General features: G+C 36.6%; 2 protein-coding genes across 2 annotated transcripts in view; one reads left to right on the forward strand and one right to left on the reverse strand.

Annotated features, from left to right (window-relative positions):
- thg1l (tRNA-histidine guanylyltransferase 1-like) overlaps nucleotides 1–25,041 on the forward strand; it is a 427,208-nt gene that overhangs the window by 4,051 nt on the left and 398,116 nt on the right. The window lies entirely within an intron of this gene.
- The window catches only part of phrf1 (PHD and ring finger domains 1), a 63,225-nt gene continuing 43,189 nt past the window's right edge, over nucleotides 5,006–25,041 (reverse strand). Inside the window, exon 19 of the transcript XR_009649545.1 lies at nucleotides 5,006–5,016. The gene's annotated coding sequence lies outside the window, so the exon portion shown is untranslated. The remainder of the gene's footprint in view (nucleotides 5,017–25,041) is intronic.

Here is a 25,041-nt window from a genome sequence, read left to right on the forward strand (position 1 = left end):
ACACTCCTCCAAACCAAACTAGCCCAGCTCTACAGATTTACAGAAGTATGGAAACAGAAAAGAGAAAAAAAAGAAGTAAATATATTATTTAGAAAAAATAAGGATAATAATTAAATGAATATACACAATTAAAGTTTAAAATAGTATATAACTATCCCTAAGTGTATGCCACTAAAACAAATTCCTTGTAAAATGTCTAGGCACCAAAACCACAATGACTTTTCATATACATATATACAGTGGTGTGAAAAAGTGTTTGGCCCTTCCTGATTTTTTTTTAAAGCAAACACTTTTTCACACAGGGCCATGAGGGTTTGGATTTTGTTTTATCTTAATAATAAAATTCATCATTTAAAAACTGCATGTTGAGATGCTTTTCTACTGTCTGTGGCATAAGAAATAGAGAAAATAGGATGTAACAGTGTAACAGTATGTCTATTGTAAATAAAGTGCAGAAGAAAGAAAGAAAGAAAGAAAGAAAGAATGAATGAATGAATGAAAAAAGAGAAAGAAAGAAAGAAAGAAAGAAAGAAAGAAAGAAAGAAAGAAAAAGCTGCGGTATTGCTGTTGTGTAAAAAAATCTAGAAAAGTTCAAGAAAATCTGTAACTGATCATGTTAAATCTGTCAGTTATGTAATTTACATTAATTATGTAATAAAATCATTAGCTCCTAAAAAAGTCTAAATTTGGCTCCTGGGTCCTTTCCTGATCTCAGGATTGTATTGTATCTTTTTCCCAGTTACACCCAACCTCCTAAAAACATGTCAGCAGTTCGACTGGCCAAATAAATTGTCTGATTTGAGACTGGTTTGACCGAAGTTTGACCCGAGTGTAACAGATTATCTCACCCTGGGTGTTCCGGATACACCACAAACCCGTCTATTGCAAAGCGGTCACTGTATACAGTAACACAGTGTGTATATATACATAAGTATACAGTATATACTGTATACTGTACTGTACACTATACATTTCTGAACCTTTGTGGACCATAAACAACATCTAATCTGTGTACTACTAATAGACATATGTATTAAATATGAAACCTTAGTCATTCATTCATCTTTAAAGGTGACAGTGTTATCCTCAGGGTTGTGCTGCCTAGACAATTGTTCTAGTATATTTTTAGGTATTGGATTTAGAGAATCTAGAGGAAACTTATACAGGACAAGTGAAATGTGAACTCCAGTAACTTCAAACCTGCACTGCCACAAGAGGGAACTGTTACCTAAATATCCAAGAGTAAAGCAAAGAAATATGTATAAAGGAATTTGTATTTTATTTGCACTTTATAATATGAATTCCAAAGTACATGAAGTAAACTCCTGAATGTCTCATAATACCTTTACATAGACAGGTCTAAAAAACTGATATCTTTTTAAACTATTACTTCAGCACCAGCCAAACTGTTTTATTAACTTAGAATTATTATATATATTATATAATATAACTTATTTTAATTAACACACGCTGCAACACACACTGGCTTGCAGACCAGAACTTTATAACCTAATTGCTAGCTTCCTTAACTCAAATCTGCTGCTGATTCACACACATTTAAATCTTTATTCACCTAACAACAACAAAACACACACACACTCACACACACACTCAAGATGGATGATCTCTTCTAGTTAAGAAATCCATTCTGTTGCCACCTCAGCTCCCTGAGGTAGAGAGGATGAATATGTAGCCTCATCTCCAAGGTGAGAGCGCAGAGGCAAGGGACTTGGGTGACTATATTTGGCTTAATTCTTGTTTTTTGCCCATGGCCATAGTATGCATCACATTCATTTGGACTCTCAAACAGACAAATAATAAATTTGCGAGAAGAGAATTCATGCAACTTCGAATGAAGATAAAGCAAAAGGAATTAAGTCTATGAATTTCAGTTGTTGGTATGTAGGTTTATAAGAGCACTGAGAAGTAACATCTAAGCGTGCTAATCTGGAAAGCTACACATTGTAGATTAGCAAGTTTATTTAAAGTTTTGCTATTTAGTTATATGGTTAATGGTCTCACAATTAATTAAAGGTAGGTTGGGTAATCTTTCAAGCAATTCATAATCATGTTCTTTATCTATTTCTATTATCTTAGCTGTAATGTTAAAGCATAGGTATTGTTTTGATTTTCATATTTCATAGGTAAACTCTATAGTTTGCAATTCAAATGCATATATATGCATTGCAGAACTGGATAAATCCATTTTAATGTTTGCTTGTAAAACATGTGGGCAATGAGAACTGAAGACAGTATTTTTTATAACTGAATTGGTTTTTCCTCCATGATGGTGATGATATGTCCTGGAGTCATCTGACCACACTGTCGTTTGAAATCTGGTGCTTTTCCTCTAGCTGGCTCTCTTGCATCAGTTGCTACGGGATCTTATAGGTATTCATTAATGACAAAGGTAGTGCATTGTACCCCATGATACAGATGTCTTACTTACAGCTTTGACCTGACTTACACCCCACTAAATTAGAGACAGCACAGAGGGAAATTGGGCTCCCTCTCCATAGTCTTGTCCAGGAAACAATAGGCTTGTAAAATATAACAAGGCAATAAGCACACACGATTGAAACAAAAGAGCAGTATCACATACAAAAGTGTGTGTAAATGTTTTGGGTGAGTGTGGCAGCATGCTGAACTCCTGACCTCTTAGTTGACCTCTGAGGCCACAGAGTTAAGACAAAGCAGTAATTATTTGCAGGTTACTAATGCATTACAAACACAGCATATACATGCTTGTGTGAATTTTTTTAGCGTAAGTGGTGATAGCGTAAGAGTGAGAAGGCTGAAGTGGAGCATCTGAAGCTATCCTTCTTCTTAAACCATCCAAAGTCCAGACATGGAGAAGAAGAGATTTAGCAGGAGGAGTCTGCTTTCCAGACAAAACAAATGCTCTAAAGCGGAGGACTGGGGGGAGAGGGTTTACACAGAAGAGCTGGGCTCATCCTCTTCATTTGCAGGACACTGAGAATTTGTGAAAAGGACGAAAATCTACATGCTGGGAGCTTAGGACTGCAACTCCTCAATAGGCAGTTTAGTCATCACAACAGGATTTGGGATTTGCCATAGATCCTATTGCTCGCATTGCCCAAATGCTCCCTCACACACACACACACACACACACGCACACGCACACGCACACGCACACGCACGCACGCGCACGCACACACACGCACACACACACACACACACACACACACACACACACTTTTATACCTAGCTTGATCTACATTCTCTCATTTCACATAAAGCAAATCTTTATGCAAAAACCAGCGTAAACCAGCACACTGTCTTATATCAACAGCAGCACAATCGGACTCTTTTGTTTGCGCTCTGTTGCATTGATCTGTGCATCTAAAGTCTCTTCTCAAAGAGTCTACAGGCCTTGTAGACCAGCACTCCTCTCCCTCTGCCTCTCCTGACTGCCGAGCCAGAACCAGGCCGCTTTCACATGCTAATCACACACTTTGTCCTCGGGTGGATTATCCTGCCATGGCTTTTGTTGGAGTCCCGAAGCGGAGCCCCACGAGGTTGACCTCAGTCGTGGCCTCAGACACAAAGCCCTCCTCGTGCATGCAGCCCCACTCCGAGCACGTACGTCCCTGCACACACAAATTAGTCCGGCACAATTCCATCTCAAACTGAAGAGACCCCCATCATTAAAAATGACTGCACATGCTCCCTCTCCTCTGAAATGCAGCCAGGCTTGAGTCGAGCGCCTGCCTATCACAAGGCCATGTGTATCCATGAATATATCAGTATATTGCATTCCATAACATATTTCAATTAACTGGTGCAGCATTTATCCTTGATTTATTTACTAAATAATAATCCCCAAAACACTTCACTATTCACCCATGCAACCATAATTTAGTTTGCATCTCCATTAACTTCATGTTTTTTGGATCATCTCCAGCTTCTTCTCTCTGCTCTGCTCTTTATTTGGTGTGAGGGCATATCTTATCCTTCCTCTGCTCCAACCTCCGGCAACTCAGGATGAGTACAGGCTCTCACAGGTTTCTTAATTAGAGCCGTACCGAGCCTCAGGGACTCGTCGTGCAGTCATAATGCTGGAGACCTGACCTCATTTGAACGATCCATAGTGCAGAATGGAGGACTGCCCCATGGCTGAGCATGGTGGTGTTGTTCTAGGGTCGGCAAGTTTCATCTGCTGAGAATTAGCCACACACTTGTGGTGCATTTCAATAATTGCAAGTATTCCTGGTGGATTCTTTGCAAACTGCAGAGAAAATGGAGAATACGGTACTTTTTTGTGATGAACACTGAGAGCGGTAGTGCACCAAGCCTTCATTTTGTATTCAAATAATGGTGACAGACCATGAATGAAAGCAAATAAAAGAGAAAGTAAAATTTGCTGAACATACAAGAGTCACAAAATGTGCTTCCTCTTACGATGGTTGATGACACCTAGGATTTTTTTCTTACAGCTAATTGGCCACCCAGGTGTTCACTTGATTGAGAGATTTTTTTTCTATACACAGGCATGTATTCTCCTGTGTGGCATTACCCTATGGCATGCCATTCTTAATGCCAATGGATACCAGTGCTGCTACAGAGAGGGGCCAAAGGCTGAAGGGCAAAAAACAGGACACTGATGTGATTTCTGTTTGCAGATGCATGTTCATTATGATTTTAATACAGTAAAATAAAATCCTGATTTTATTCAAAATGCATACATGTCTACAGAGATGATAAATAAATAAACCCTGCAGCATATTTATAAGGATTTGTGCCACTCATCCTAGTACAACCTTTTTTGATGGTATGACTATACATTGTCCTTATTTCATATTGTAGACATTTATTTGTGATCTATAAATTAAAAATCTTATAGACTGAAGTCACAAATGTTAAACAGGAGACAAAGAAAGAAATTCAATTCAATAATGGTGGCGAGTTTTTTATTTTGTTTCCATGCTTATTAGGTTAAATTCAATTAGGAACAATGTGAGACCTGTGAGACCTTCACATGAAGCCCCAGTGTGTCTCTTTGAGCAGAAGGGTGATAGATGAGCTGGGCCTGATCTTATTATTTTATTAGTTGTTTAGAAGCTTCAGTGGAATTCGTACTCTTTGGAAGGAGTCAGTTGAGATTATTTGTCGAATCCCACAGAATAAAGGAGGGGAAAGTGATGGGAACGGAGACTTGATTGTGGGCAAATGGTACTTTGAGTACTGAATTTCTAGTATCTTATTAATATCAGCATTGGCCAATTGCTATCTGAATGATTTGAAACCAAAACCCCTGACACAACACAACAAACCTTGCTTGCAGCCTCTTCTCTTGAGACCTCACCCCCACCTTATCCCACTTCCACCACCCCATCAAAAAACAAACACAGGGAATCTGGTTAGAGAATAATAGCAGGGGAATACTATAATGCTTTGTGGTGGTGGTGGGGGTTCAAAAATTGTGGTGTGTCAAGTGAGGCAGAGAAAACTCTGTGAAACAAAACTGGGGCTCTGTGAGGCACACAAAAGCCTAGCCATGTCTTTTCTTTTTGGTGTGACTGGTGGGGAGAGATAAGGGAATTCATCAATACAGAGAAAGAAGGGCATTCGATGTTCAGGGGTTTCCACTGCAAGCCAGTTGCATTATGCATATGTGTTTAAAAGATTGGGCTGATAATGAAACACTTTGTCTGACAAGTTTTGCTCTCTTTGAGTCTTAGTTTCTCTTTTGCTGTGTCAATTGTGCAGCTTGGGCTTATCCTGTCCAGCTGATCCAATGCAAATGCACTAGAGAGATAAGAGACTAACTTTCTATAGAATAGTGCCAATAATAAAAAGGCATCAATGTATTTATGTAAAGAGTAGTAATAACACTAACCAAGTTTAATCTAATGGGAAAAGGCTGGTGTGTGTGTGTGTGTGTGTGTGTGTGTGTGTGTGTGTAATGATTTTATATAAAAGGATAGAAGGCAGAAGACACACTACTACAGTTACTGTCTCGATATTTAATCTTTTTCAACGTAGTTTAACTACATACTGTAAATGTTCAAATGTGTTTCATAAGAAATAAACACTGGTATCTAAAGAGTAATTGAGAATTTAAGTACCAGAGATTGTCGTAAACTGACACTAAAACCCATGTCATTATACAGTTAATATATGACCAAATTGCAGGCATGACAGAATGCAAAATCTAGTCTTACTTGTAATTAAAATAAAATCTATAGTGTATTATTAGCACACCTAAATTATGTCCCACCTGAACCCCTTCAGCAAGGGTTTATATTCTGGGAGTTTGCCAGCTACCGTGGATGCGATGTGTTCCTTTGGAGAGTAATATCCACATAAATCATGCCATGCTCAGTGTGAGGATATTTCAGGGCAAAGAGATTAATCATAGTCTGCATTTTGTAAGGCTGTGTAGTTTTTGAACATTCCTGCATGAGGTGAACTCAAGGTAGCATACAAGGACGATAACTCGATGTCTGTGCCATCGATAGTGCTATGTGATGTTTTCATATTAGTATTGTCAGTATAATATTTAAATTCCTAAAGGGGCACGACTACAGCATATTAGATCCCATTCAAATGACTTGATACCTTACATCTAAGAAAAGGACTTCAGTTCAAATAGAGACGTTTGAGAGAGACTAATGTTAAAAACTACAGATCATTACTGTGTATGTACAGAATGGAATATTCTATCTAGTAAATTATATAACAGCTTTAAACAACAGCTTTATTTTCTTATTAGATTTCAAGAGAAAATCCTTTTATAATGAGATGCGATTAATATTATTTTGTATCTTTACATTCTATTAGAAATCAGTTTTTCTCATTAACTAGTAGATCAAAAAATCAGAAAATTGTTATCAGACTTAAGTGAAGGAAAATTTTAGCATCACCATAGCTGGAACAGAAGCCGTAATGAGTTTGATTTATGAAGAATAGGATGTTTATCGCCAAGGCCCTGATGAGGCCATGACTTCGTTTGCCTTCAAGCACATTCCATCTCCCCATAAAACAAGCTGCTATGAGATCCTTCTGAAAACTGTTTTTTTAATATGTAGATTTGATCTATCAAATGCCTAATTTAGTGTCTTTATGTTTTGAATCTTGCCATGACACTTCCTAAACTACTGAGTGATCAAGTACATTAATTCAGTACATAAGATTCAAATCTTTATAGCTTGAAGGCTAGTTTTAACTTTTTTGGTTTGTTGAAAATACTTGGATTAGTTTCAGAGTCATGTTTTAACAATACTGAAGCTTCTGCTAAAAGAGCATGGTCATCATTAAATAGAATTTTAATTTGGAACAAACCATACAATAGGGACATTCAATAGGGATAAAAACAGTTATAAGTTATCAGCTAGGTGTGAAAATGAGAAATATGTGAGAAATAAAAAATGCACATCTCCACTCAGTACACTTTCAGTCAAATTTTGTTGTCAAGAGATCCAGGGTGCAGTGTACAATCCAGAGTTTTACACTATAATTAATACATTGTTGTAAAAATTGGTGTATAATATTTTGGTCCTCAAAGACACAGCGATGCATTATGTAGATACAAACCATCCTGTGACAAATCCAGTCTCTGAATGCTGTCACTCAGATAACTTCTTCATTTGCAGTGTGACAATGCAGCTGGCTGCCTTTGTGCTTTTGACATCCTACAGAGCCACAATATGGCCATACAAGGATCAGTGGGAATAAACTATAGATCTTCCTGTCTCCTGGGAGGCCTGAGAGTCCAAGCTTAAATAGACGTCATCTAATCCAATGTTCTTTACTGTGTCCTATCTTTTTCCTAAATTCTATGTTCATCAAGTCTCTAAACTTACTCCACCTGTTATATTTTCAGCAATAGTGTACAACCACATAGTGTTGAGAGCAAAGTTTTTAGATCACTGAAAATACATTTTGTGATATATTTGAGGTTCCTTCATTATCATAAATAGCATTATGATAACACAGAACGATACGGAGAAAAAATCTTTCATTACTAACTGTGATATAAATATTATGTCCACTGTGTATTTTTATAACTGCCTCCACACTCTTTCATATCTATTGTATCATTCATTCTTCATGAAATATCTGTTATAAGTCTGCCAAGGGCCATAAACACCCAACATCAAATAAGGACTGGACACTCATGGGGCTTTGGCAAAATATAAAAACAGTAAATTTTTCTTTCATAATGGAGAAAACATGAAGTGGCCAATTTCTTGCATTTAACTGGATGTATGTATTATTCTAGATTAGTTTTCAGTGCTCATCACTGTTTATAGTTCCAATGCTGATAAATAGGACTCAAAAACATGAATGCGCATTTTTTTCATTTACTGAACTGCATGAATCCCATAGTCCCATCATGCACTACAAATCAAAAAGGGAAGGGGTTTGTAGCAAATGACAACATAACTACAGGTGACCTCTAATTGTAAGATAGATGTAGAGGCACCACATGTTACACCACAACATTGGAGAACATGTTAGCTACCTTTGTTGGCATGCGTACAAAAAAAAAGAGACTGTTATCAAATCATCTACTCATGCAGAGAAACTACTTACCCTTCCTGTAATAAAAATACTTTTTTAAATAATGTCCCTTCTCTGAACATAGATGGCAAAAATATTGGCACTCCTAACTCATATAAATAGAGTACATACAATAAATGCTGCAATATCTAGTTTTATTTCTCATTGTCTCTACTAGTACTGTGTGACCTTGTCTTGTAAACCAGTCTAGTTTTCACTAAAGAGATTTGGTCTCGTCAATAAATGTGTCCACATTCACAAGATGAGTCTGTTTGACTGCAAACAACCAACCATGTACTGTATATTCAAAGACTATTCAGTAAAAACATCCCATTTTAAGCACATAATAATATGAATATTTCTCAATCCATTAACTATACCTTCATACATCATGTGTCACAGAGGAGATATCTAATGAAAATATGGAACTTTGTGGCCAGAAGAAGAGTGCACATGACAGAACATGAGGCTAAGACTACAGGTGACTAAATATGACATTGCACACATGTAAAAGCCCTTTGTCTTTCATCATCATAGAAAAGCTTAACATTTTAATATACTATGTTTAAATGGCATTATACAGCAGGTCATTACACAGGTTATTATCTATTTCATGAAAATGTGGCAACAATTATGGAACATAATATACCGCATATCACATAGCATTGAAATGTATCCATTACAATTGTTTACATGATGTAGATTTTAACTTACTTTCTCTTAGGTGCAAAATGACTATTGATATTTTGAGTTTTACGTATCTAACAAGTCTCAAGTTAAAATGACCAAATTAAACAAATGCTCTATATGATAATATTCTTGATTAGTACATAATACAGTACATAGTATTAAGCATGAGCTCATAGTATGCCATTTGATACATGGCTTCTTTTATTCAGACACATATGGATTCAAACACTCGGGTCCATCTGTATGCAACAGACGGCAGAGACATATGAGGGAGCAGGAAAAAAGGCTTCGTCTTGCCTTCACCTTTGCTGACGCAGTTGTATTTAGCAATAAAAACCTGACATTTGGTCCCTTAAGACTTACTTTCTGTGAGGCACTGGTCGTGCCAGCATTTTCACACCGACCTAAAGTGGGGTCAGTACAAATGGAAAGAAATGGGTCATGTGTTTTCTATTTTAAGCTGGCAGTTTCGGAGAGATGCATCTGTAATTTCGAGGCTCTTGACTGAAAAAAAGCAGAGGAAGCTTCAGCAAGGACAGATCCAGAGAGCACAACGCACTCACAGTGTGTTGAGGAGAAAGAAATCATAGTGTCAGGCTTATAATCCTGCTCACCACTCTCATCCTGCACTCCCTTTATCACAGAGATGGGAAAATATGAGCCAGATGGTCTTCTTTTTCTTTCTCATGGTCCTTTTTTCTTCTGTCTCTGTCTGTCACATATGCACGCTTTCTCTCTTTCTTGCATGCACGCATATGTGCATTCATCTACTCACGGTTGACTGGATGCTCATGGTCCCCCTTTCCTTCTTGCATTACCTTCACTGTGCCTTGTTTTGACTGGAACAACATACTACTCTCTCATTATGATAACATTTGAGATTAAATGAACTTTGGGTTTATATGAAAGTATTTAGTGAAGAATGAGCTAAAACAAACTAGGACTGAAGATTAAAGAGAGGGGGAGAAGAAAATAAAAGCCAGGATGCTCTCACATTGTCAAAACAATCCTGGTTCTTCTTTATTCATTTCTTCTCTGAATTATCCTTCTGTCTAGGATTCTGATATAACATTCCACTCTAAGAATCCATAGAAACTGGCAGACGTTTAATATGAGTGAGGTGGATGGTGATATAAGCTTCAATAAAAGCTCAGCGGTAGGTTTCCACCCTGATGTTCACACACCATCTGCCATATCCAAAACTACAGCACAGATATTTAACAAAAAAGTACCATTATTATGTTGCAGGTACTAGATTATACCCGACAAAATACACACACATAAATTTTAAGTCTGAATGTATATTAAAGCTACAAAATATCTATAAACAGCACTTCTAATTGTAATATTATTTGTATTGTATTGTGCTTGTATTGGATATACTAAAAACAAAGCTAAAAATAAAAAGCAAGTTGTTCAATCAAATGTTCAATCAAAAAGACGTAACGTACTGTAGCCATAAACAGAACATATTGTCGGTTTCTCAGGCTTTGCAAACTCATTGAATTGCCCTGTAGCATCAGTTTCTATTGTTAAATGAGCTTGGCCTTCAAGGGTCAGAGAGACATTTGTTGGCCGTCCACCATCCGTGCAGTGCGTGTCACATAATCGACATTTAATAGAGGCAAACTTTAGAGTGGCCCTCCTCACGGGCAGATCGGGGGGGACGCCTCTCTGTTGTTCTGCTGCCAAGCCCATCTGTCTGTGCCTCCACCTCAGCAGCAGCACGAAGAACGCCCCCGATGACTGCATGACCTCCCCTTGCTCTTACAATGCTCCCATGGCCAACACTGAAGCACTGCTTGTTGACTCCCACAATGTGCCTCTTCTGTGGCAGGATGCAAAGCAATTTGCTCTCTGCATTTGGGATGAGTTTCGTTGACATGTTTGAAGCATATCCAAGCATTTGGGGCCCACCGTACTGCTCCTAGATTTCAACCTGGTAGAGTCAACAATCCTGTTGAAAGCACTTTGCTTAAAAAAAAAAAGCATACATTTATTGGGTACAAGTCTCAAAAAAAGTCTGTTTGGGTCAGGCTAAGGGAATAGCAAAAGATGACCACTGATGTGTGAATAGTGATGCTCTGCAGGGATTCTCTCAAAATTTCCTCACATCACCACCACCTGTGGAGGATTTCTGTGTCCACGGATTGCCCTTGTTAACCCCATGAGCAAGCTGGACTTGCACCAAAGTGTATACTCAGTGAATATGCTGCATAGTGCTGCTTTAAAAAACAAGAATGTAAGATTGAGGTCAGAGGGCTGCAGATGGGCTGCTGAGGCTTTCTTATTTGTGCAGAAGTAGCATATCATTAAAAAGATAAATGTGCTTGCATCCTGACATATAATGTTTTCAGGAACTATTGCTGTAGAATAGTGCAGAGGTATTTAGTCTTTCAGTTTGAATATTATATATTTAATGAATATTAACCTTGTTCAATGAAACATATCTGTGACTCGTTCAATTTGTCAGATCATGTCTGGAATTCAGTAAGAGGTTTAATCTATGGGTTATAGGGTTAGAGTTTAGCTGTAAAGTTAGCACAAGACAAAGTGCTGTAACGAAACAACAGTTACAATGGCTGACTTTAGTGCAGGGTGATTGACATCAAATATTTAGTTTGATTTAAATGATTTATAATATTATTAGCAGTACTGTCTTTGCTTGTTTGTTTCTTTATTTAATCTGTTACTCCAATAGTCAGTTAACTACAATTTCCATTATTTAGTTAGTTATAATTCAGTTTTATTAATATAAATATATATCATTGCATTATATATACCTTCCACCACTTGACAGATCTTACCCTGGGGATGTTTTTTACTTTTTTCTAAGAAAGAACTAGAACTATTTCCCCCCCGGTGAAATTCATTTTTACAGACACCAATTAAAATACCAACGGTGCTATTGCTAATGGTCATCACTCATGACTGTCATATATTTCTGGATAAGCATTTTTGTTTATGCATCCACAATGCAAAAATCATAATCATGGTTTGTAAACATAAATCACGTTGACTGCACTGTGGCATATCAGAATCATTGCTTCTCAAAGGTGAGAAGCATTGCTTCACAAAGCCAAAAATGGACCAGCTCCCTCTTACCTCAAAGCCCTCATCACTCCTCGCACTGCACCCCGCACCCTCCGATCTACCAGCACTGCTCGACTGGTTCCACCATCTCTCAGGGTAAGAGGCAAGTATACTACAAGACTCTTCTCTGTACTGGCACCAAGGTGGTGGAACGAACTTCCCCTAGAGGTCCGGACAGCTGAGTCACTGGCTATTTTCAAGCGGCGGTTGAAGACCTACTTATTCAGGAAACACTTCAACTAGCACTTCTTTCATTATCTTTTGCATTTAAAAAAAAAAAAAAAAAAAAAAAAAAAACCACACCTTTGACACTTTCATTGTAACTTAGAACAAGTGTTTTAAACTCATGGTATCTTAAGTATGTAACTTAGTGATCCAGCATTAATGTATTCAATGTTAGAGATTTAAGCACTTATGTACGTCGCTCTGGATAAGGGCGTCTGCCAAATGCTGTAAATGTAAATGTAAATGTAAAGGTGAACCATGTGCATGACTTGGTGACTAAACAAACAATAGTAGTGGGACCTTCACTTCAGCTCATTTCAGGGAGAAAAATCTTTGAATGTTTTCAAACAGAATGCTTGAAACTGCAAAGTCCTGAAACTTCAAACAGACAAGTAAAAGTTGAAGATTTGTACACTGTCGATTTGCCTGGGCTGTTTGCTAACAGGTTAAATGCATTAACCAGTAAAAAGCTCAAACGTAAAATATATTTATGAAATCTAATCCAGCCTCCACAATGCAGTACCCTGTGCATCATACCATTTTCTTCATTTCTTCATTGTATTTTTATCGATAGTATACATTATTACATATATTTAGTTAAGTATGTAACACAGCTCTTCTTGTGTTTTAAAGCATGGCAAGTTAGAAAACTTACCTCTTACCTCAAGTTAGAAAACTTGCCTCTTACCTGCAATTAGAAAACTTACCTGTAATGACAAGCATATTTTTATGCATTCATTAGAAACTAGCTAACTAACCTGTGTAATATTTACTTTGTTAAAACTTGTAATAATTCTTGTCAGTGCACACTCCATAGCAAGCCCTATGCGTTAGCAGTGCCTAAATCTACCTCTTGGACATACTGACTGTTGAGACGTCCTGTCATGTTGCTAAAGCCCTGACTTAAATGGCAAAAACATCACCTACTGGCACTTTTATTTCAAAATATTGCTTGTTTTGATAATAATATTCACACTCGACTAAAATGTGAGGTGTGACTTCATAACACTATCAGTAAACAGGTCTATTATGTACTTTCTAACTGCCAGCGGTGATGTGTAACACCTGAATAACCCCTTGTGCCTCCGCACATGCATGCTGAGAGATTCCAGAGAGGTCTCACAGTGACGTATTGCACAATATTTGCAAGAATTACACAGTCATACATCAATCATATATTTTTTCCTTCTTACCTGCAAGAACTGCCTCATAAACATGGTATACAGTTTTCATCTCAGCATTTGGTGAATACAGTCAGAGTTACTGGTGTCTGTTACTGAGCACTCCAACATTCCTCTTTCCTTTAGCTGATTTTTCTCCTGTGTATTTTCTACTACACAGGATAAGCACTCAGTGTTAGCACTCACTATTGAACTCCGGATATTTATCCATAACATGCTCTGTAGAGAGCTGAAAAACTTTTCTCAGCTAATACCAAATGTATATATTTTATTTTGTTTATTTTATGAAATAAATAATGTATGCATAGGGAATCTATGCATATATACCTTAATAGTAAGTAAAGTTCATAATTGTTAAACAGATACATCCATAATATATACAAATATACAAAATTCTCTTTTCTTCAGTTGGTCAGTTTCTATATGCTTTCCAACAAAACCAATGTATCCGCAACTCGGTCTGTTTAATGCTGAATATACATGCCTGTATTTGGATTTCAAGTTGATTTTATTTAATTACTAACTTATTTAATTCATATTTAATTTGTTAAATATTAATTAAACCACCCTGGTGTTAGAACTCTGACAGTTCCTCAACAACAAATGTGCAATTGATGTGGATTTGTGTGTGTGTGTGTTTGTGTCTCTGTTTAATCAGCATTTTTGTTTGAACTTGCCTGCAATATTTTCAAATGTATTCAGCTGCTTCTGTTTATCTCCCGAAAAGCAGTTGTTTAAAGAACTCTGTAAATGCATTTTTAAAAATGTTTGTTTTCTTCTTTGAGATTAATATCCGGCTGGCCATTCACTCCTTCATGAAAGCAAAACCCCAAAACCTCCAACTCGCACAACGTGCTTACTGTATCTGTAAGACCCCAGTTTTGATGAACACCTCTAGTCTGAACCGTACAGTATGTCATAAGAACAACCCAAACAACATAGCACCATGTTCTAGTTCAGCATTTTGTCCATTTCCTGGAAGCTTTTTTTTATATATACTGTACATCACTTTTATTTGTGTTGCGGCCCTCATTCTTTTAGTCCTTTGAACATAGTTTGAAATCCACCTTTTGATTTAAGTTGGCTTATTATTCCTTTATGTTTGAAGATCATGCAACGGCTTTGTGAAATACTATCTATCAAACTGTGGCTATAACACTCAAACAAATAGTGTAGAAAAGACAAATGACAACATAAAGTGGTATGTTTTACAGTTTATATTATTTTTTGTTTATCGAGTTTATATGTTTTTTAGTAGATGGCTTACTTTATGTGCTTACATTTAGAGCCTGCAAAAATTATTGAGATATATATCTAGATGTGACATTGTTCTCATTACAGTCTAAGGTCAAGAGCATTAAACACTAAAAAAGGACAGTTTTTCCTTCATCTAAACCCCCAGCTAAGGCAGTGACATTAAAAAAATGACACTGCATATAAACAATGATCAAAATTTCCTGTTCTGATGCTAAACAATTTAATTACAGGACTGTCTCATCTTCCATGACAAATAAATTTAGGGCTTTTCTTTCTTCTTCTTTTTTCTGAAAACCCATGGATCTGGCGTAGCAGATGATTTTGAGGTGTTCATGTGAAAGCCTTTATACCTGTCACACTGAATCGAGCATGCAGGTCTGGCTGATTTTACACTCTTAAACTACGTATGAGTTCAGATTGCAGTTGTTAGTCACACTGAGCATGGTAACAATGTTGGGGATTATGTGTTATAAAGATTTTCACACACAGAACTATTCAACCTCTCAACAAATAATTACGTCTTAACCATTGAATTGCTCTAAGCAGTACTCATAAAGCTGTGCCTGATATTGAGAAACAGATGATGAGACAGGTATCAGTCGACATGCTTCCTTCTGTGTCAAAATTCAAGGTTTTGATGATGCTTGAGGGAGTCACATTTAGTGGTTTTTCATTTGAACTCTGGCACATCTCACCAGTATTATTTACTGAAGGCTGTCATCACTGAGATGGCCTAAAGGCTTTTACTTGCGTAAAATGGTTTTACACTGTTAGGCCAACGTCTGTATTTTACCCATTGTAATTGTGCACAAGAGGCAGGTTTGTGCAAAATTCTGTGGTTTCTGTTTACATTTAGAAAATAATCTGATAACGGCAAAAAACACAATTTGGTAAAACTGATACACTCATTTACATGTTTACAAGCTGTTTTGTCAGTTACAAGCACAATGGACTGCTAACCAGATGTCGGAAGTAACACAGTACAATGACTTATGTGTTTTACTGGTTTTACTGGTCTGGTTTAAGTATCTATTTTTACTTGAGTTTTTCTTTTAGATAATACTTTTAACTTTTAACTGCATTTCATAAGAAAAGTCTCTGCGTTTACATTTTACAAGACACCACTACATAAATTTTTGGCCTTAAACAGCCTGATGGATCTAATCCCCATCTCTAGCATTTATCTGTTGCTACATACACTTGCTACAGCTAGTTATATGCATTTGTCTAAATTGTATCCTTGTTTGTGTTAATAACATGCTAGCTAATGGTGCAAGGAACATTCATTTATGATCAGTAACTTAAATCAGTGATACTTTTGCTTTCATTATTAGTTAAGAGTTTATACTTTCTATTTTAACTTAAGAAGGGATTCATTTATATGAGTATTTTAAATTTGGGTATATTAACCTGCTAGGTCAGGGCCTTTGAGTAATTTTACTAATAATTTAGGGGGTTTTATGGTTCTTTTATGTAATAATGTGTTTAATATTATTTAAGCACAGATAAGCTGTCCACAACTTACTTGCTGCTTATCATAACAAGTCTGATATGAATAACTTGTCATACTACCTTTCCCCCGTTTTCTTCCCCATTGTGTGGTGTGTGTTTGTGTGGGAGAGAGCGAGAGAGAGAGAGAGAGAGAGAGAGAGAGAGAGAGAGAGAGAGAGAGAGAGAGAGAGAGAGAGACCCTGACATACACTTGAGGCTGTGTGTCTCCAGCTGTCAAAGTCGATTAGAAGTTCATACCTACCAAGATAGAGCATACCTATGTTCCCTTGCTCCACAGGTAGATGTCAATCAGAGTATATTATGTCTCCTTAACAGCCCTCAGAGACAAGGTCTACATCTAGGTCAGTTATTATCAAACGCAGATCACCAACTGCATGCTGTCAGTTAATAGGATAGATGTCAAAAAGTATGTAATGAATGCTTGCAGTCATATTTAATGTGTAATTAGCCTGACATGGGGAGAGATGTTGAGACAAAATAATAATGTTGCAAGTATAACCTGTTTGTGTTTCTTTCCATTTGATTGTTCCCAACGTTTCTTAGTTGTTATTTTTATTTTCTCATGTGTAGTGGCCTGGAAAAAAACATTCACCTGGCCAAATTCACCTGGTAAATCTACTGTATGTGAAATAAATAATGTTGTAGATTGATAAACAGCAGTTACAGGTCTATCTGAAACGGAATTGATTTCACATCTGTCTACAATAACTGTGTGAGGAAATCACATTTAGCTAGCAAACTAGCAACGTTTCTATTTTAAGGTTAGGGTTGTCTTTACCACCTTATTTGTTAAACTGGCTTCTTATCTCTAATATCTTTGCAGGCAGATAGCCAAGTCAAGGTGGGAAAATGAATAAATCTTTCTCATGTCACGTTGGTAAGATATAGTAATGATTTGTTACATTAGAGATATTAAGGTATACAGTAGTGAAACTCTTTAAAAAGTCTTTGTTGGTCTTTTTTGGCCTTAAGTTAGAATGTTGTTCCACACCAGCACACATATACTAAACTCCAAACCATAAATTATCTTACACTTTTGAACTTACTTTGCCGATTTCATCTGTGATTATTCATCACTGCTTGAAGAACAAGTTTCCTTTTAAAGGTGTGCTTTCATCCTCATGCCAGCCTAAAAAGCTCCTGACGACATCTCTCCTCAGTTTATTTGTTACTTCAGTAATGCCTTTAATGACTTGGAACTATGTCTCTAATTAAAACACAAATTAAATGACATTATTTGGCACCCTTTCCTTTGGTTCCTTAAAGATTTTAGAACCAGTTGTTTAACATGACATCTCCAGCATGATGAATGAAATGTACTCACTCAGTATGCTCAGGTTCTCAGTCATGAATCAGGGTGAAGTAGACAGGAACTCTGAGGTCATGGAGGCTGGATCAGTAGGACACATCTCATAGTTTAGTCATAACTCTTCATGTGCAAAACAATGAATTTATGGAATTATTGCCAACATTTGAAGTAAAAAAACACATGCACACGCATACACACACAAATACACACGCACACCTACACACACACAAACACACACACCCACACACAAATATAAGGTTACAAATGATACTCATTACTCACTATAAGCTATAAATTATATATACTATATAAAAATCAATAATCTTGTAACTATTTAAAAAAACTGGAGATATCAAAGTTAATAATGACCATATTAGCATCCAAAAAGTCAAACAAAGTATATAGTATCATAAAGTACCAAAGAGAATAAAGCAGTGAAAAGTAAAAAATAGGAATAATTAAAAGTATTGTTATGTAAATTATATTGTTATGTGGTCATTTCTGTAATAATTTAGTAATAACTATAGAAGATTCTGATGGAAAAGTATCACAGTGTAACATAAGGTAATATAAATTAGGTTTAAAATTGTGCAATAGTATGCCTTTATACTATTTATTTTTGTTTTATGTAAGTTTAAATGAAAATATACCACAATGTATACTATTTAAATGATAAAACAGCACAAGGTAATAAAAGCAAAGCAAAGCAAAGGTAGTATTTAATTAGTTCCCAAAAAAGGTATTTTATTATAATGATTTATTGGCCAAAAAAACATTATAAAGTGACATAAATAAAACTATTTTATTTTTTGATACAAAAAATAATAATAATTATATTAAATTGTTCACCCTGATGAGGTATTTAGAAAAGCTGTTCTCTGGAGTTTAATAAAAAAAAAGTATTAAATAGTAAACTATAAATTAACACATTCATTGTATTTAAAAATAAGCATAATTGTAGAAGGGGAATATTAACATGTATTGATTTATGAGCAGTGAATGGTTTATTACCTGTTGCACAGAAGGAATTAGGGGTGGGGGTGGCTGCTGAGGGTTAAAGGATAACTATTGTACCCATAGGCATTAATTTTACTCCCACTACACTATACGTGTGTCACCCTGCACCCTCAGGCTCACCACTGCCTCCTTTATGTGTTACTACTGACTAAGAGAGAGTGCACATAAACACACTGATAGACACACCAGAGGAATAGAAATACAGCTCATTTGCTTTTACTTTATATCCAGAGGCAGCAGTACGTGATATCTAGTATCCTTCTTTTCTCACACTTGACTGGCTTCAGCATGTAAAGGCAGGTTCGGGCAAAAATTTGAATTAAAAGACTTTACTGAGATATGAACATACATGACACAACTTCAATTGTTAAATCCATCAATGATTTAACATTAGGAGCATTTCCATAACAGATGTTTTGACTTTCCTATATTATTTCTTACATATCCTACAAAATGACAGTATGTTTTGTGCTACAAATAAAAATGGCTTTGATGTCCACTGACCATAAGAACAACTGACAGATTTACACTCCAAAGTGTTCACCTTCGCTTCTGTTTGCTCTAATTTGCATCTGTATTGGAGAAAAATTCAAACTTAACGATAACTAAACGAAAATATTGGAAGTACCACCACAGATATTATAAGTAGGTGAGTCTACTACATTATCCAACTATTAATAATACAGTACAGCAAACAAATCTTCAGGTCTGAATGCAAGTAGTCACTAAATTGAATATGCAAAGTATATCATTTTAGACATAAGACAGGTTAACATAAAAGTGTCCTCTGCTGCCTGTATTGTCAAGTGTAATTGTTATAAAATGAATGAAAAAGACTTACGCTTTTTTGTGAAATTATCCCACCATCTCTCTTGAACGCGTGCCTTTTAGCTTGCCTTTTATAGATAAAGAAGGAATCGAGACAATCTATTTTATCTGTGTATAGAGTCAATTTCAAGGTCAGAAATACATATCCAGATGCCTGAACTGAAGAAACCAAGAAGAACTGTTGCAGGTTAATTTTTTTTTTTTTTTTTTTATGAAATATGCACTATATATTTGTAGTGTTATAAAAGAATCAGCTTTGTATATGTGGATGCAACTAGTTGCCTGAATTAAAGAAACTAGTAAGATCTGTTGAATAGAAATATTCACAAATTGGTTCACAATTTTTTGTGATTGAAACAGGTCTAGAAGGTGTTTAAATGACATCTAACTACATCACAAATACTACATCTTTAAGACACTAATTCCAAGATGAGTTAGATATGGTTTTAACAATTTTACAAAGTGTACCTGATGCATAGAAAAATCTTCTGAACTGTTGAATTATTCACGCCTGTCTGCAGTGTGCAGTGTGTGCGGCAGACAATGGAGTTTACACGGGTCCGTATTGAGAAGAGTCAGCATGGATAAGCGGAACAAAACCAAATAAACAGCATCAATGGAAAACACTACTTCACAGTCTACTGAAAAACATGACAGAGCATCTTGACAAAGAGAGAAAGGAGGACATGATGAAGGACTGGTGGACGCAGTGAGAGAGCTACATTGAAAGAGGAGTGTCGCCTTTTCTGCTGGCTTTTGTCACACTGATTTGGGGAGAAAGTGGAGCAGTAATATAGGTAGCAGGGCTAGCCAGGAGCTCCATCTCCTTCTTGACAAAGCTGTCAGAACGCATTGTTTTCTGTAGAAAACGCAAAGGAAATGTGACCAAAGAAAACACGATAAAGGTTGTGTGATGCCCAAACAGAATGACAAACACACAACCACAAAGGGTGTGAGATGCTCTGGAAACCACAAATAGTGTGAATTTGTAGTTATAGGTTTGGATTTTAGAAGCATTGAGCTGGTCTATTTATTAGTCACACTGCCCCAGGTCCTCTGCACAAGCACACACCTACACCTACACACATATATAATATCACCCCCATCCCATGCAACCTGTGATGACAAAAGAATAGGATTTTTAATCCCTCCTTAGACTGTAATGATGTAAGTATATTTTGCTTTACACTTTCTGGCTTTATAGTGATGTGAGGCACAGAGATCGTGTGAAACGTTAATTACTGGTGTAATGGGATGCTGACTATTGGGCAGGAGTCTCCCCTGAAGCTACATACATTGAGGAATGCAGGGAGGGAGCTGCTCTACTACACACACACACACACACACACACACACACACACACACACACACACAGGAGAATCCCACTCCACTCTGCTCATAACGGCTCTGCCTCAGGAGACATGAGCAAACCTGTCTGCCACATCCTCAGTGCCCTACCTGTCTGAAGTGAGCACACCATAACACACAATAATCATGTGTGTGTGTGTGTGTGTGTGTGTGTGTGTGTGTGTTTAGTGGGTGGATGGAAGATTGCGGTGTTACCAATGTGTGTCTTTTTTTACATTTTTTTTTATGATTGCTAAAACACACATACAATTTTCATTGAACTCAACACCTCTTTAAAAAAAGTACTCAGCTATACCAGTGTTTTTCTTTACTGTCTATTGTTTGTGACCCCTTATATTAAAGGGTTGTCTATTGTGTCTTTATTAAATATCTTTCACCTAAGAAAGTGAATATATACACTGTATAGCAACTAATTTAAAATACACAGAATTTTCACCTTTCTAGATAGAAGATTTGTAATAAAGGCATTGAGATATGTTAAAAATATAAGCCTATTGTGTTAAAGTTATACATAGCAGTTCTCCCCAAGCCTAGTAGACTCTAGGAGATAAACTTTGAGGGAGATTTTTTGAAGCATTTATTGTTTATTCATAAATATCTCACCACACCATTGTTGAATGCTTGAATCTGTCCAGAATATTTTGATAATATAAATTTTCTCTAACAGCAGCCCTGTTAACACTGCTGGCTGCATGGTTTATAATACTTCACTCAGTCCGATACTGTATTATTTTTAGTAACAAATTCACAAGGACTTATATGGCCAAAATTGCCATACAAGCATTTTTTTGTATCTCAATAAAAGTTAAATTGTAAACATTCACAAATTGCTATAGGCATAATAAAACACTGCTATAGGAAAATAAACAACTTTGGGAATATAATTATAGTAACAGAACAACCCAAAGCTTGCTTTGTTGTGTTTATGTAGATTATAATTGGAGAAAAACCTTTTCCCAACTGATTGACAAATGGAGAAGGAAATACACTAGCCTAGTTAATAATAATATTTACCACTATAATATGCTATAATGCAAAAAATCCAAACCAATCTGTCTGTTCTTGCCCAGAAAAGCTGACTATAGACTGGATAAGAAATAATAAACATCAGGCTGTATGAAGTTAGAGATTATTTATTTTCTTTCTGCAATTATAGAGGTGTGAAGAAATGCTGTCCCTTTTCTTGGTGCATCACTTCACTCAGGTGAATGTGTCCTTTTTCTAATCCTGAACACACATAAAGGTTTGTCTTACTCAAACGGATTCCTAGCCTCCATCTATATACAAAAAGTAACAAGCTTTTATTTTGGCCAAAATCTATAGCAGGTTAAGCTCACAAGACGTTGCTTGTATCATATTAGGATCCTATTCTCTCTCATTTGTTGAAAACAACATCGAGTGAATGAGGCCATTGTGCTTTCGTCGCAACAAGGCAGTGCCCTCCTAAATGTCCCCTTAAGCAAACCAGTAAGAATCCAAATTCAGGCTCTATACAGTAGACGAGCTCAACCATCCTGAAAAAACTCTCCTTCGGAGCAAATCGCTGATGTATCCTATTTGGATATTGAAAAAAAGCAAAAACTTTTACCCATTTACTGAGGAGGAAAAAAGGGAATTAAATTCTTTGGTGTAAAGACCCTATTAGTAGCAGGGCTCATGATTTGCATAACAGTAGCCTTATCCTTGAGCTCATAAGAGAAGGACGCCGTCTCGAGTCTCAGTAAGAAAAGGCCCTTTGGAACACGAGAGGCCTAATAAGCAGCAGTGTGGCTGTAGAAGTATGAGGAGGAAAATATGCAAACTAGGCTTCTTCAGGCCTTCTAACAGGCTGCAGTGGCTGTCTATATGAGGGCAGGGGCATGACAGGCAGGAGAAAGACAAACCCAGGCACACAAAGCCTTCAGCTCAACTGCAGCTGAAAGCACCATCTAGATGTATGAGATTGTTAAGCATTGAGAGTGCGTACATAAGCCTTCTTGCATATGTAGGATCCAGGCCTGGCTCATGTTAATGCCACTAACCAGTAACTAGAACTTAACTTCTAATTAATGTCTGAGAATTATAAAAGAATTCTGTGTGATGCGTGTTGGTGGAGGAGAGATTAAAATGAAGGTGGTTTGGACTTTCAGACAACGCAGTATAATATAATAAGCTGGATTTTTTTCTCCAAAAGACTTACATCTCAGGATCAATTTCATACATCTCAAGATCAATTTCTAAACAAAAGATTTAACAATTCTATAGGAAATCTAATTTAACTATTAGTGCCCAGTGTATATGGGGTGGGGGTATACAATATACACTCAGCATTGTTCATAGTTAATTTGCATGCAAATGATTGCAAAACTTAACAGATGCTCTGTGCCTCATCTATAAAGCACTTTAATAGTCAAACATTATTGTTCCCCTTTTTTTCCAGTAATAACAGCATATCACACTGGACTGGTAAGATATGCAAACTAGGCTTTTTACGTCCAAAAAGAAACCTATGTGTCTCTCAGTTTTGCCTAGGTTACATCTTTTTTTGGGGGTGCATTTTTTATTAAAATATAAAATACATGCACCAAGTTTTATATATTTGTTCATCAGATTTTGTTGTCTATTAATGTAAAGTGAGTGTGGAGAAAATGAGAGAAAGAAATAAAGTAAGTATTTAGTTGTACCTGTGCAGTGTGTGCAGTGTGTGCAGTGTGGATGCCACCACAGACTCACAGAGTGAAAATATCCCAAACAGGGCTGGAGAAATATGCTAGAGCCACCCACTGCTGCACTCAATGAGACTGGGCTTTTGTCCCACAATTCCCCTCACTTCATTACTGTCACACCGAGCAGATGGTGCCTTTCACAGATGTGCTCACACACACACCACACACACACACACACACACACACTTACTTTGTCTGAGGAAAGCTCACACTCACTCAAACATGTTCTCTGCTTCACTCCATTCTGACACACACACACACACACACACACACACACACACACACAGCTACCATTAACTGAAATGTGGTACAGACATGTAAACCTGACAAACAAACAAACAAACAAACAAACAAACAAACAATAAATAAATAAATAAATAAATAAATAAATAAATAAATAAGGATTTTTTTTTTCCATGTGGTGACCAGCCAAATGTCTCCACACATTCAGACATCATATCCTTCTGGAGATATAAAAACATGTCCCCAGCACACACACACACACACACACACACACACACAGTACACAAAGAAAGCAATTACTGAATTCTGGATTTCAGTGTTTTGCACTAAAAAAAAATTAAATGGAGATAATGAAAGTTCAAACAAACTAAACTCTGCATAATTGAATCACTTGATGGAATAAACACAAGGCTGTGTTTTATCTCCTAGCTTCAAATTTACTCTGTTCGAAATTTTGTGCATGTCTCTGTGAATAAACACGAACCTCCAGGCACATTTGGATTCGTGGTGACTATAGGATAGATAGAAGGTTAATGATGAATAAAGACTAAGTCAATATTGGAATACAGAGAGATAATAGAATTGACTAGTTCTCCCAAATTAATCTGCAGTAAACAAATAGATAACCCATATTTGCTGAATCATTTAATTTCTTCCTAGAGCAACAGCTTTAAGCATATCCAATCTATCCCACATTAAACATCTTTGCATAACGGTTTATCCACAACTTTTCATAACTTCCTATGGGGCCAGTGTCCAGGTTACACTTTACACAGTCACTACATCACAGACTACGTACCTTACTAAATAGCATGTCAGAATTTGAAATCACAATTAATACCCCATCCTGTGTCTGAAGGTAAACCTGATTCACTGGATTTCAAAATGTTGTGGTTGTGTCTAAAAAGCATAGTGTAAAATAAGCACTTGTGAGCCTCACACTTATGAATGTGCACTCCAAAATGTTCTGCAGTGTCCTAGTATGTACAAAATAACCTTAATATACTGTAGTTTGAATGAAAAACAATGCCTGACCTGTAGTATAGTGAAGTGTGGTTTGGGCATTTCCAGTGTGGACTGATGGCAA

This window comes from Tachysurus vachellii, chromosome 14 (genome assembly GCF_030014155.1).
Source record: "Tachysurus vachellii isolate PV-2020 chromosome 14, HZAU_Pvac_v1, whole genome shotgun sequence".
NCBI classification, from domain to species: domain Eukaryota; kingdom Metazoa; phylum Chordata; class Actinopteri; order Siluriformes; family Bagridae; genus Tachysurus; species Tachysurus vachellii.